Consider the following 13,648-nt stretch of genomic DNA (forward strand, 5'->3'; position numbering starts at 1 on the left):
GAACCTAAATCAAGAGTTATACACTTGGGGCGCCTGGGTGGCTCAGTGGGTTAAGTCTCTGCCTTCGGCTCAGGCCCTGATCTCAGGGTCCTGGGATCGAGCCCCGCATTGGGCTCTCTGCTCAGCAGGGAGCCTGCTTCCCCCTCTCTCTCTGCCTGCCTCTCTGCCTACTTGTGATCTCTGTCAAATAAATAAATAAAAATCTTTAAAATAAAAAAAAAAGAGTCATACACTTAACCGACTAAGCCAACCAGGTGCCCCTTTTGGAAGGTTTTTTGGTTTGTTTGTTTGTTTGTTTTTAAGATTTTATTTATTTATTTGACAATGAGAGAGAGATCACAAGTAGGCAGAGAGGCAGGCAGAGAGAGGGGGGAAGCAGAGAGCCTGATGCGGGGCTCAATCCTAAAACACTGAGATCATGACCTGGGCTGAAGGCAGAGGCTTAACCCACTAAGCCACCCAGGCACCCCTAAGAGGTTTTTCATTACTGATTCAATCTCCTTATGAGTTATAGTCTGTTCAGATTTTCTGTTTATTTATGATTCAGTCTTAGAAGGTTGAGCATTTCTAGGAAGTCACCCATTTCTTCTAGGTTATCCAGCATTTTTGGCACTGGGGGACTTTGAATTCTGACATGCTCACAACTTACCCAGGTTGGACCCAAGTGGCTAAAGCATGTAACTACCCAGGAACAGGGAGAGGAGAGGAAGGGAGGAGCATGACCCCGGGTTCACACCAGGGACAGTGTGAACTCTCAAGGTGTGTCCCTGGCACCTGTGGGCTTTGTGACTTGATATATTGGGTGATAGAAATCAGGGAGCCAAGTGGCTTTGCTGGTCACCGCAAAGAAGGAACAGCAGGACTCTGTCGAGCCCTAAGGTGTCCAGTCCTGTTGGAACCTTCCAGGCTCTAGCTTGCATGAATCGTCCATCCCACAACAGGCCTGCTGGGTGGCAGACACTGAGGCAGGCCTATGGTGATGCTAAGATGGGACCTCACCCTTGGGAGGCTGGACAGGAAAGAAAGGCCGGTGGTTACACTCAGGACTGGCCAGGCTGTAGTAAGAACCATAACAGAGGAAAGTGAGGTAGACCTCAAGGGAGTTGGCATTTTAACTGGTCTTTGAAGACCAGACAGGATTGGCAAAATCTATATATTAATACAGATTTCTTTTTCCAGTTATATATGTCATTGAAATGTGCTCATAATTTTAAAAATTTTAAAGAAAATGTAGAAAAGTTAGAAAAAAAGAGTTACCGAGTTCTACAACCCAGAGAAAATCATGGTTAAAATAGGGACATCTGGTTGGCTCAGCAGGTTAAGTGGCTGATCTCGGGGTCCTGGGTTCCCTCCCCCCCCCCACCCCTCACTTTCTGATTGGTTAATGGGCCACACCGTTGGCCCAGCCTCAGCGCATTTTCCTGCCCCGTACCTGCGGCTGTGTTCTGGGCAGGAATGTGAGGCTGCAGCTACCCTTCTTCCCGGCACAGGAGAATGAGCCCGTTTCTTGGGTAATGGGGATGCGTTTCCAGCGGCAATTAAGTCAGGTGGGCCAAATCCCAAGACTGACCATCTAGATCCATGCTGTCCGATTTCGTAAACCATGAGCCACATGGGGCGGTCAAGCACTTACTACGTGAACAGTCCAAACAGAGGCGGACCTTAAGTGTAATCACACACTGGATTCCCAAGAGAGTATGAAAAGCTAACAACATAAACTGCCTTCTTCGTATTTTTTTTATATTGACTCCCTGTTGAAGTGGTAATATTTGGGGTATATTGGGTTCAATAAAATATATTAAAATTAATTCCCCTTGTTCTTTTGCTTTTTCTTCATGTGGATATGAGAGCAACTTAAATTACAGACATGACTCGCACTTGTGTCTCACATATTTCTTTCTACTGAACTCAGCCAATCTACACGGTTCTATTCTCCGTGCTCTTTCGAAGGGAAAGCCGGTGTGTGGCAGGGAGGTGTGGCAGGAGGGAGCCCCACAGAGGCACTGTTACCCATCCAGAGAGGTTGCAGGCAGATGGGCTCCCCAGGAGAAGGGAGTGTGGAGCAGTATTCTGTCTGTCGGTCTCCCATTTCTCTGTTCCTGGGTCTGCCGGCTAGCAGACTGTGAGCTCCCCGAGAGAAAGAAAACCTTGTTCGATGCACACTTATATCCTCAGTGCTGGGTCTGCCATCTAGTAAGCCCTTGAAAGTAGGCACTGAATTAATGAAGGAGGGGAGGGGGAGGGTTCAAACAGCAGAGAACTGTGCTGAGATGGGACCGGCCTGCATGGGGGAGGGGGACACAGCACTCAGAATATCTGGAGATTTGGGATGCCTGGGTGGCTCAGTGGGTTAAGCCGCTGCCTTCGGCTCAGGTCATGATCTCAGGGTCCTGGGATCGAGTCCCGCATCGGGCTCTCTGCTCAGCAGGGAGCCTGCTTCCTCCTCTCTCTCTCTGCCTGCCTCTCTGCCTACTTGTGATCTCTCTCTGTCAAATAAATAAATAAAATCTTTAAAAAAAAAAAAAAAAAAAAAAAAGAATATCTGGAGATTTTAATCCTCCAGTCCTTTAGATTGTAGTCTCCAGAGAGCCAAAAGACCCTCAAGACAACTGGGAACAGGCAGTGAGAATGACAGTGTCATCCTCTCCAGCCTCCTGCCTGCCTCCCCCCTCAGAGGGGAAGGCTCTTCTCATTTCTTCAGTCAACCTGCTGGCTGGGCTGGTCCTCCCCATAGGTGCTCACACCTGGATGAAGTCTCATGGAGGCTCCCCACACTCGGGCCAGGATGGGAACGGCTGCCATAGCAGCCCGGGGAAGGAGGAAATGCTCAGCTACTCCTGCTGGGCGTGTCTCTGCCCCCCCCCCACCCCTCAAGCCGGGACCCCGCCCTTGCCCAATGCAAGTGTTGAGGATTCTCAGAAGCTCGCTTCTCACACACCTCCTCTCTTGAGGTGGGGTCCCCCTGGCAGCTTCCCATCACGGCCTCCTCCTTCTGCCTGGCAGCAGGCAAGCTGGGTACAGGAGGCTCAGGGAGTGCCTGTGAATTTGGAAAGCAGCCCAGAGGGGCTCTGAGGGACGTGTGGTTAGGACTGCATGCTGAGACCTCTAGCAGAACTGAGCACCAGGGTTCTAGAACTGGAAGGCCTGAGTTCAGATCTCACATTCTCCACTTGCTGTGTGCGACCTGAACAAGGGAATTTAGTTAGACCTTAGCATCCTCACCTCTGAAATGGGCACAATACAGGTTTCCTGTCCTCCCAGGGGTTCTGAGAGTCACTGACTGAGATACGAGAGCCTAGCACTGTGCCTGGTACATGACGGACACTCATTGCTCCAAACTGGCGAGCTCCCTCACTCCATGACTGGGGACATGAAACCCCGAGAGGAATAACAACTAGACTCTGTTATAAAGACGAAATTATTTTATATCATTTGGGTTTTTTTCTTGTAGGTTTTATTATGGAAGATTTCAACCACATAAAAATGGAAAGAATAATAGAGTGAACTCCTATGTACTCATTACCCCACTTCAATGATCATCATCGCTTGGCCTGCTGAGTTTCACCTATGGCCCTGCCCTACCCCAGGGTTCTTCTGAAGCAAGTCTCAGCTATCACATCATTTCATCTATAAATATTTCAGTATGAATCTCTAGGAGATAAGGACTTAAAAATAGTTCTACTGTCATTCTTATACCTAAAAGATTAAACGACAGCATGTCAATGTCCTTAACTATCTGATTGTTCAAATTCTCCAGTTGTCTCATTTCGGAAAGAATCTGCTCAAATTGGGGTTCCAAAGACAGTCTATATAATGCACATGATTGATGTTATCCAGTCTTTTTTAAATGACAGGTACCCCCTTTTTCTCTTTCCTCCCCCTCTTGCACTCTATTTGTTGAAAAGACCGGGTCATTTGTCTGCTGGAGTTTCCCACAGTCCGGAGTTTGGTTGTGTCTCTCTCTGTAGAAACTTCATGCAATTCAGGTTCAACATCTGGGATGATTACTCCATAGGTGGTGGGGTGTTTTTCTATCAAGAGATACACATTGTAAGCAGCTGTTGATAATCAGCGCTCAGCTCCATGGTTTCATTAGGGGTTGCAAAACCGTGATGGTCTGTCATTCCTCTGGCACCTGCTAGCTGAAACACCTTCACTAAGAGAAACCTCCCCCTCTCAACTAACTTCGTTAACCTGAGTTAACTTTTGTAAACTATCCAGGAAAAGCAGATGAGAGCTTGATTCTTCTCCCTTTCTTTACGGTTTTGAAAATAATGAGACTTTCTTAGCCTCTCCAAAAGTGATCCATTTTTTAAAAAATCATAACTGCATGTATTTAAATATATTTGGAGTGCCTTAACTCGTTGTCATTATAGCTAGCATATATTTTTAAACTGTCTTCTGGCTTAAGTTTATTGAAGGAAAGCAAGAAAAATAAGGGAGGGACAACATGGGAAAGCCAAGAGAATTCTGACTTTGGAGCCAAACAGCCCGGGGTGGAATCTTGGCTCTAGTACTTTTAAGTTGGGTGACCTCGGTCCGGTTACTTAATTAATTTCTCTTTTCTTCTATCTCTTCATCCCGCAAATGGAGAAGTGGTTGATAATCACTAACATTTATTGAGTGCTTGCCATCTTCCAAGCATTGTGCTAAGTACTTTGAAGAGGTAGGAGCTATTCTTAATCCTATCTCAGAGAGGCGGAGGAAACTAAAGCAGTGGTTGAGCGGTTTGCCAAGGTTACACACTTAGAGGGGCGCCTGGGTGGCTCAGTAAGTTAGGCATCTGCCTTCTGCTCAGGTCATGACCCTGATCCCAGGGTCCTGGGATTGAGCCCCACATTGGGCTCCCCTTCTCCGCCTGCTTGTGCTCTCTCACTGTTCTCTCTCTCTCAAATAAATAAAAATCTTGGAAAAAAAAAAAAAAAAGAAGAAGAAGAGTTTACACACCTAGAAAGTGGTAGAGCAGGGACTTGAACTTAGTACAGTCTGGTTCCAAAGCACGTTGTTATTGTGAAGGTTTGAGATGATGATGGTGATCATTCATCACAGGCCCATTACATGCCATACATCTTTCTAGATACTCGGCTTGACTCCACCAAAGCCCAGGCTCTTAGCTGGTACCCTGTGTTCACAGTCCTGGCCTGTAGTTGCACAATTAGTGAGAATTACCAGTGGTGGTAGAAGTAACCCCCATTTGAGTGAGAGATTGGGCAAGGAGCTAACCGGGAAAAAGGCAGGCCCTGACAGGTGAAAGGGCAGGGTCCAGAGCCTGAGCACGGCTGTCCTTGGCTCTTGGCCCTTCCCCTCAAAAACGGAGGACAGTCACATGGGGGAGGGTGCGAATCTATTGCAGCTGTGGTCTCTCCCTCCCCAGCTTCTGTCACCTGCTGAGACAGAGACCTCCTCTCCAAGAATGCAGCCGTCCTTGGCCACTTCTATTTCCACTGTCATTCTGGCGCTCATCCTAGTTGTTTTATTAAGCAGTAAAGGCAGGAAAGTTCCCTCTGCTTTCCCAAAGCCTTCCCTCGGGTAGTCTTTGAGGATAGGCCCAGACCTCCCAGGCTGGTAGGGAGGGCAGAGATCCTGGGCGCAGCTGGGATGGAAGAGGTGTCGGTAAGCACACTCCAAGCAGCAATCTTAGCTGTTATTTCCCAAACAGCTGCCGTGTGCCAGGCAGGGGTCAGGCCCCGTGTTATCTCAGTTCATCCCCACAGTGCCCCGAAGAGTTGGGTCTTGTTATTATCTCTGTTTTGCAGATGAGCAAACCGATGCCAAACGAGGTTAAGGAACTTTGCCCGAGGCCACTTGGTGGGGGCAGGTGGCAGAGCCCAGAGTCTAACCCAGACTGTCTAACTCTACCTTGGGTATAGGGAGTCAAGGAAGAAGGTGATGCAAAGGGAGGGGGGCATTCCCAGCAGGAAGAACGGTCTGTGCAAAGGTGTGGAGGCAAGAAAGGGTATGGCCTGTTCAGGGCGGTGACTAACTTTGGCCAGAGTGAAGGGTGTGTAGGGAGGAGTGGCAGCGCTTGGCTTTGGGGGTTGGGAGGTGCTGGGTAGAAGAACCTCGCCTTCAGGACTGCAACTTTGTTCTTGGAGGGTTGAGGGGACCCATGGGAAGCGTTGAGTTAGAGGGCTGATGCATGATAAGTGGGTTTGTATGATGATCTGTGGTTTGCCAAGGAATTTCCAAGGGTTCATGGTCACATGGAAGCCTCAAGTGGATCCTGGAATTTAGCCCATTTTACAGATTGGCAAACAGACTTGGAATGGTTATGGGATATACTCAGGCCACAAAGCAATTAATGACTGACCCTAAGCCTAGTGCTCCAGACACTAGAGAACTTTGCTCCCAAAGTCAGACATAATGAAAGAAAGAGGCAGAGGCATCCTCAGGTCCTGATTCCTCCTGCCCTGCTCCTGCTCAGCTTTCTTGGGGAGGGCAAGATGAAGATTAGCTGGGTTGATGCCGAGGTCCCAGGCATCACGGCTTACAAAGACCGTAACAGTAAGTAGTAAGAACCAACTCACTGAATTCCAACCATGTACTAGGTTGGCCGGGTTAAGAGAAAGCTAGACAGAGATCAATACCACCAGGGAGTCTAGTAACTAATATTCTGACCTGAGGGTTCCCACACTGGATTAAGAGGTGCCCAGATCGGCCTGAAGAGTTAGAAAGGGCCCCAGTAGGAGAGAATTGCCAGAATGCTGGCTTCAGCCCTAACTATGCCCTTCTGGGGGCCTGCCTTGTTAAGTGTGGGGACGGCAGCCAAGAACGTGCTTTTATATAAGAAGCCTTAGCAAGCATCTCAAGCTCACTCAGAAGGTCCAAGTAAAGGTTTCTGTTTGGAGTATTTTATTTTATTTATTTATTGTTTTTTTTTAAAGACTTTATTTATTTACTTGTTAGAAAGACAGAGCACAAGAAAGGGGAGTGGCAGGCAGGCAGGCAAAGGGAGAGGGAGAAGCAGGCTCCCCGCAGAGCAAGGAGCCCGAAGCAGGGCTCCATCCCAGGACATGATCTGAGCTGAAGGCAGACGACTGAGCCACCCAGCCATCCCCAGTTAGGGTATTTTAATGAGTTCCATGGGAAACTCCAAAATAGAAACATCTAGATTATCAAGGTCCCTTCCGAACCCAGTTCAAGTTCAGCACCGACTATGCCAGCTGTTATTCCATAGGTTGGGGATACATTAGTCAACAAAACAAAAGATAAATAGGTAAAATTTCTGGGAAGGAAAAAAGGAGTGCCCGGCAAGAGTGATGAGGCATGTGAGCCTGGGGAGAAGTCACAGCATTTGGCAGTGTGGGCAAGGGCCTGGCTCACTGAGAAGCTGATCTGAAGGAGGTCAGGAGTAGGTGGGTGGACTTCTGAGGGGAAGGGTGTTCTGAAGACTCAACAGCCCATGCAAAAGGCCCTCACATGGCAGCATACGTGCAAGGGAACCAGTGTGACTGGAGCCGGTGAGCAAGGGCTGGGACTGCACTGGGGAAGGGGACAGCCACGGAATGTGGCTCCAACCCTCTAAGATATTTAGCCCTACCTGAGCATTTTGACCCCGATCTTGATCTTGAACCCAGCCCTGCCCTAACTCCTCTTCCACTGAACTTTAATTTTAGGGACCCACCCGTACCCTAATTGCCAGAACAGCTAAATCAAGCATAATGTTATGTGCCTAGGTATGCTTTTGGTATTTTACCTCCTTAATCCTGAGTGTCTCCAACCTGTCCCAGTCTTCTGTCCCACCCAGGTATCTGCCCTTCCTCGACTGACTCTTCTGCAGCCTGAAGGTAAGGGAGCAGAGCAGCTGGAGAGCAGTGGCCAGCAGAAGCCTCACTGCCCCCAGAGAAGCAGTGGCTTAGGGTATAACATCCTGGAAAGAGAGAACCCCTTCAAGTAACTTTTTCTGGAATACACAGTTACTAAGCACCTGCTCTGAGCTCCAGACTGGAAAAATCTCAAGAGGAATAAGAATTTCCCTGCCCCCTGGGGGCCCAGCCTGAGGTGGGGTGGGAGGAGTGAAGTTGGGTAGGGAAGGAGACAGACAGAAAATTCTAATTCTAATTCTAATGGATTGCTTAGGCTTCTCCAGAGGCTGGCATTGTGAGAAGGAGAGGTAGGAGACCCCCAGATTGCAGAGTTCAGTCAGTCGTTATTTCCAATGGGAGGACCTGTGCAAATCCCTCTCCTCTAGGGCCTCAAGAAGCACTGAGCTCTATCCATATATTAAGATTTTATCCATTCATTTAACAGAGAAGGAGAGTACTAGCAGGAAGAGCAGCAGGCAGAGTGGGAGGGAGAAGCAGGCTCCCCACTGAGCCAGGAGCCCGATGTGGGACTCAATCCCACGACCCTGGGATCATGACCCTAGATAAAGGCAGCTGCTCAATGAACTGAGCCACCCAGGCATCCCATTATCCATATTTTTAAATGAATACACTGCAGTTTCCTTGCATGTAAATGGAAGTAATAATACTGTGGACTGAGGGATTCCCAGAGCCAACCTCCATCCACTTCCAGCTCACTCTCCTGTCGTCAGCCTCTGACCGCCCCCTCAGCAATGCCTGCATGTCCCCCCACTGTGGTGTCCAGCGTGACCAGCTCATATCTGCTGAAAGGAGGATCATACCAGCTGGTGGATGTGACCTTGGCTGCAAAGGGCAGCACACAGCTGATGCAATAGTCATTAAAGTGTCCTACAGGGACGCCTGGGTGGCTCAGCCATTAAGGGTCTGCCTCCAGCATAAGCTCAGGTCATGATCTCAGGGTCCTAGGATCGAGCTCCGCATTGGGCTCCCTGCTCAGCAGGAAGCCTGCTTTTCCCTCTCCCACTCCCCCTGCTGTGCTCCCTCTCTCACTGCTTCTCTCTCTCTCTCAAATAAATAAGTAAAATCTGTAAAATAAATAAATAAATAAAATAAGGTGTCCTACAAATGTAAGCTGTGATGGCCCCAACAGACATCATCATGACGGCTGATCAATGGCTAGGGTTGCCAACTTTAGCAAATAAAAATCCAGGACACCTCATTAAATTTGAATTTCAGATAAAGAGCTCTTTTTTTCTTTAGCGTGTGTCCCACACAATATTTGGAACTGTAGGGGAGGCAGAATTCTACTTCTTGCCTCATAGGGGTGTTTGGCTGGGCCTGAGAATGAGATTGACATAGGACAGATGAATGGGAACAAAGCACACACATGTACGTAAATTTTCCAGGACACGGGGAGCCTCCTAAGGAAGGAAAGACCCAAAGACATGGCGAAACCACATGCTTTTATACTGGGTTGAACAGAGAGAGGCAAATGGGGAAAAGTAAACAAACCAAAATACGGGAAGCGAGGGAAGTTATCTTATTTTTAGCAAAGTCTCTTGGCTTTGACTCACCTTTGAAGAATGTTTCTTGTTTTCCTCGTACAGGGAGGGCATCTCTCACATGGGAAGAAAAGGGAGGTGAGGCGCTCTTCTCGCATCTGTTGTTTTTCAAGGGCCTTTAGCTCAAAATAGTCTTCACGTCAGAATGGCATCTCAGGGACTGGCGTGTTCTGCCACGCTTCAGGACATATTTATACAAAAATATGATTTGTTTGGGGCTCCTGGGTGGCTCAGTCTATAAGCGACTGCCTTCGGCTCAAGTCATGATCCCAGGGTCCTGGGAGCGAGCCCTGCATCGGGCTCCCTGCTCAGTGGGAAGCCTGCTTCTCCCCTCCCACTCCCCCTGCTTGTGTTCCCTCTCTTGCTGTCTTTCTCTGTCAAATAAATAAAATCTTAAAAAAAAAAAAAAAAAGAAAATTAAAAGGTGAGTTTCTAAAACAAATATATGATTTGTTTATTTGAAATTCAAATGTAGCGGTGCATCCTGGGCTTTATCTAGAGACCGTTTTGATGACAGTTTATTGGCTGGCTGGGCATGACAGGGAAGTGGGGCCAGGAAATGGCTCTGCCAAGGCTGTGTAGACCTGAATCAAATGTGAGGATGAGTTGCCAACATGTCTGCCGGGACCTCAGCACGATTGTCTCAGGCCCTTAACCATTAGTGGACCCCTCACACTCAGGCCTGCTGGGGTCAGCCTCTCTCCCTTTCAGGTCTGGATGCCCCATCCTCCTATCACCTACCTGGACGCTGCCCTGGGTGACCTCCCAGGCTCACCAACGAGGTACTGAATGGTGACATGAATACCTCTCGGCGCATGCTCACAGAAGGCCAGACGCCATGCTGGGTGCTGAAGGGATGTGAGCTGACAAAGCCCAGCCTCCTCCTCAGGGCAACACCCTGTGGTCTGTTCAAAGCCTTGAGCATCCAGGATGGTGATGGAAGGAGCAGGAGTGGACACGGAGTATCCTGAAGTGGCCTCCCACTCTGTCCCAGGCACTGTGAGAATTCATTGAGTTTTCTCACAAAAATCTCGTGAGGTTCATTCTCTAGGACACTCTGGGAGTTAAGTGTCTTGCCCAAGGTCACAGAGATTAAGTGACGGGGCAGGGATTTGAACCCAGGTCTGTCCCACCTCAACGCCTAAGTAATTTCGCTCTCCTTTGTGTGTGTGCGTTGTGGGATGAAGCGGGTACATGCTCGAGTGTGTGTGGTCACCTCTAACCTCCAGAGTAAGGCTTTCCAGGCCTCTACGGACCTTCCTATCTTGGATGGGATTTAGGGCCCTGGAGACAGGCACACTCCAGCAGTGCTTTCCTGGGGCGGGTTCTCTCAGGGGCTGTGCCATCTGCCCACAGACCCTCAATCAGCAACTTCTCTTGGGCCTTGTCTTCCATGCCAGCATCTCTAGGGATGGCAGGCCGTTGGTTCCCAGCCCCTTGGGCCTTAAGCAGAGGATTCCCAGTCCCGTGGGCCTTAAGCAGAGGAGATGGGGGCATGAATGGCAAGAGGGTGGTGTAGGGTTGGCACTGGAGAGACTGAGGCACACCATGATGCCTCCATCTCCAGCTCTCGCTCGCACTCTCCAGCACGTGTGCTCACTGTAATGCCTGGAATCAAACAGTATTAGAGCTGGGAGTATTAGACCTCAGGAACTGTCTAGTCTTACTACCTCATTTTATATGTTCTGCCACAAGGCAGAAATGAATTATTAAGATCCCTCCTCCGGGTAATGGTAGGGAGACTTAGGACCCAGATTGTCTACCTCCCAGCCCAGTGCTCCCATCCACGCCTGTCTCTTCCTGTGCATTGACATCCATCCCGACATACTAGGACCAAAAGGAGCTTTAGATTAGGGAAAGGGCTGGGAATGCTAGTAAGAGGTCTAAGCATTTCCACTTCCATCAACAGAGAAAAGAGAATATTCCATAAATGGTGTTGGAGTACCTGAATTATTGTTGGGGGTGATAATAAAGATAGGGCCAAAACAAGTTCTATTCGGATCAAAGATTTAAGTGCAATAAATAAAAACATAGAAGTTCCACAACAAAGTGTGGGTGAATTGATTTATAATTTTTTAATTAAATTTTTAAATTTTTTAATAAACATACAATGTATTTTTATCCCCAGGGGTACAGGTCTGTGAATCGCCAGGTTTACACACTTCACAGCACTCACCTTAGCACATACCCTCCCCAATATCCATATTGATTAATTTATAATTTCTAACACTATGAGACAGGTGCTATTATTATCTCCACTTCTTTTTTTAATTTTTTAAAAATATTTTATTTATTTATTTGACAGAGATCACAAGTAGGCAGAGAGGCAGGCAGAGAGAGAGGAGGAAGGAGGCTCCCCACTGAGCAGAGAGCCCGATGTGGAGTTCGATCCCAGGACCCTGTGATCATGACCTGAGCGGAAGGCAGAGGCTTTAATCCACTGAGCCACCCAGGCGCCCCATCTCCACTTTTTATAAAGGTATTATGTCTTTATTTGGGAGACAGAGAGAGCACTAGTGGGAGGAGGGGTAGAGGCAAAGAGAGAAGCAGACTCCCCACTGAGCAGGGAGCCTGATGCGGGGCTCAATTCCAGGACCCCAGGATCATAACCCGAGCTAAGGGCAGATGGTTATATGACCGAGACACCCAGGGGCCCTATTATCTCCACTTTATAGATGAGGATCCAAAAGCAGTTTAAAAAGATAGTTGAGGAGTATAGACAAGTAGTTTTCAGAAAAAGAACTATCAATAAATCAATAAAAATATCGATGTATTTACTGAATATAAATAAAGCCAATAAACATTGTGAAGGATGCTTGATATGACTCATAATTGAAGAAACACAAAATCCAACTAGAATTTAGGCATCACTTTTGCACTATTTGTCAATACTCAAGCTCTGATGGCTTGGGGAAACATCCTGTTCTGTAACCGTTCCTCTATTCAGAGTTCTATGTTGGTATCAGTTCTTGTCAGCAGAAAACTGTACAACTGAACCACATCAGCTTAGTTGACCATATGCAAAGATGCCTTAGCTGACGATATGCAAAGATGCCTTCAACCCAGTTCCAGTTTAATGTTGTACTCGCAACATCCACTGATGTTTGGTGGAAGAAATGATCATGTAAAAATCACTGCATTATTTATGTCCTAGAAAGACTAATCCTAAAGGCATTATCTACTCTAGTAATCATATTACTGCTAGAAGGAAGGACCCACACAGCAAATTATCTTTATTATATACTACAGGAAAAAAGATCTCTCCCAAAAACCTGATATGTTTTATTTCACCAGATAATGGCAAATATAAGACCCTGTCTGTTTCTCTCTTTGCTTTGGCTACTAGGAAGCTCAGAGTCATATTTTATGGCCCATTACAGCAACACTCTAACTAGGGAGGTTGACATCTGACTTCTTAACCCAGTCTGAGCTCATTTTAGCTCTGTTTTTCCCCTCTCTCCTTCAATTTGTTTCTCTCCTTCCACCTGCTTTTCAATTTCCTAATTCTAGTTTAACAAAGCTATTGTAAATGTATAATTAGTTGGAAGTAATCTCAAAATCTTTTGGAAGCAGGTGGATGTAAGTAACAGTCAAATCCCCTCATTTTATCAATGAGAAAACAAGTGATTTACTCCAATCACTCTGTTCCTTAGCTCTGACCTCTGTTTACAGGTGACTCTGACACTCTATGGTAAGCTCTTTTAAATTGTCTTTAATCTTTGAAACCCTGGTGGCCAAGTCTAAGCCAGGTATATGGTAGGTGCTCAATAGATAAATATCTTAGTTGAAAGCAACGTAAGTGCTATGAGGAAAGAGACCACTTTTGCATGGAGCAAGGTCTGGCAGGTAGTAGGTGCCCATGAGAACTGAATTAGCAACAGGTTTGGCTGCAGCCTCTGACCCTCCCTACCACACCCTAGGGTCCCCATCACTCAGGCCTCTTTGGGCTGGGACCCAGAACAGTCAGTCTGCCTCTTACCCCAGCTTTACCTTTATCTCCACCCTTCTCCCTCAGCTCTTTTGCCTGATCCAATCAGCTCCCAAATCTTTTTGAGTTTCACCCTGGGTGGTGACTGGTGTATCTTACCTCCTGGTCTCCTAACCCTGAGATGCCTGAGAGGTAGGAGATGGCATCACCTTTGAACCTTGCGTAGCACCCAATAGAGGTGACTGGTGATGATGATGATGAGGAGGAGGAGGAGGAGGAAGAGGAGGACCCAAGGCCATGGCTTTCTCTGTCATTAACAACACTCAACTGATATATGTTGAGCACAGGGAACA

At 47.5% G+C, this 13,648-nt stretch overlaps 1 long non-coding RNA gene across 1 annotated transcript; it reads right to left on the minus strand.

The window, feature by feature from the left end:
* Nucleotides 1-3,450: 3,450 nt before the first annotated feature.
* On the minus strand, nucleotides 3,451-9,762 carry LOC132020696 (uncharacterized). Its single transcript, XR_009405061.1, has 3 exons — nucleotides 9,380-9,762; nucleotides 4,948-5,141; nucleotides 3,451-4,031 (listed from the first exon to the last, which is right to left on the minus strand). It is a non-coding gene; the product is annotated as an uncharacterized LOC132020696 (long non-coding RNA).
* Nucleotides 9,763-13,648: the final 3,886 nt, after the last annotated feature.

This window comes from Mustela nigripes, chromosome 6 (assembly GCF_022355385.1).
Source record: "Mustela nigripes isolate SB6536 chromosome 6, MUSNIG.SB6536, whole genome shotgun sequence".
Lineage (NCBI taxonomy): Eukaryota > Metazoa > Chordata > Mammalia > Carnivora > Mustelidae > Mustela > Mustela nigripes.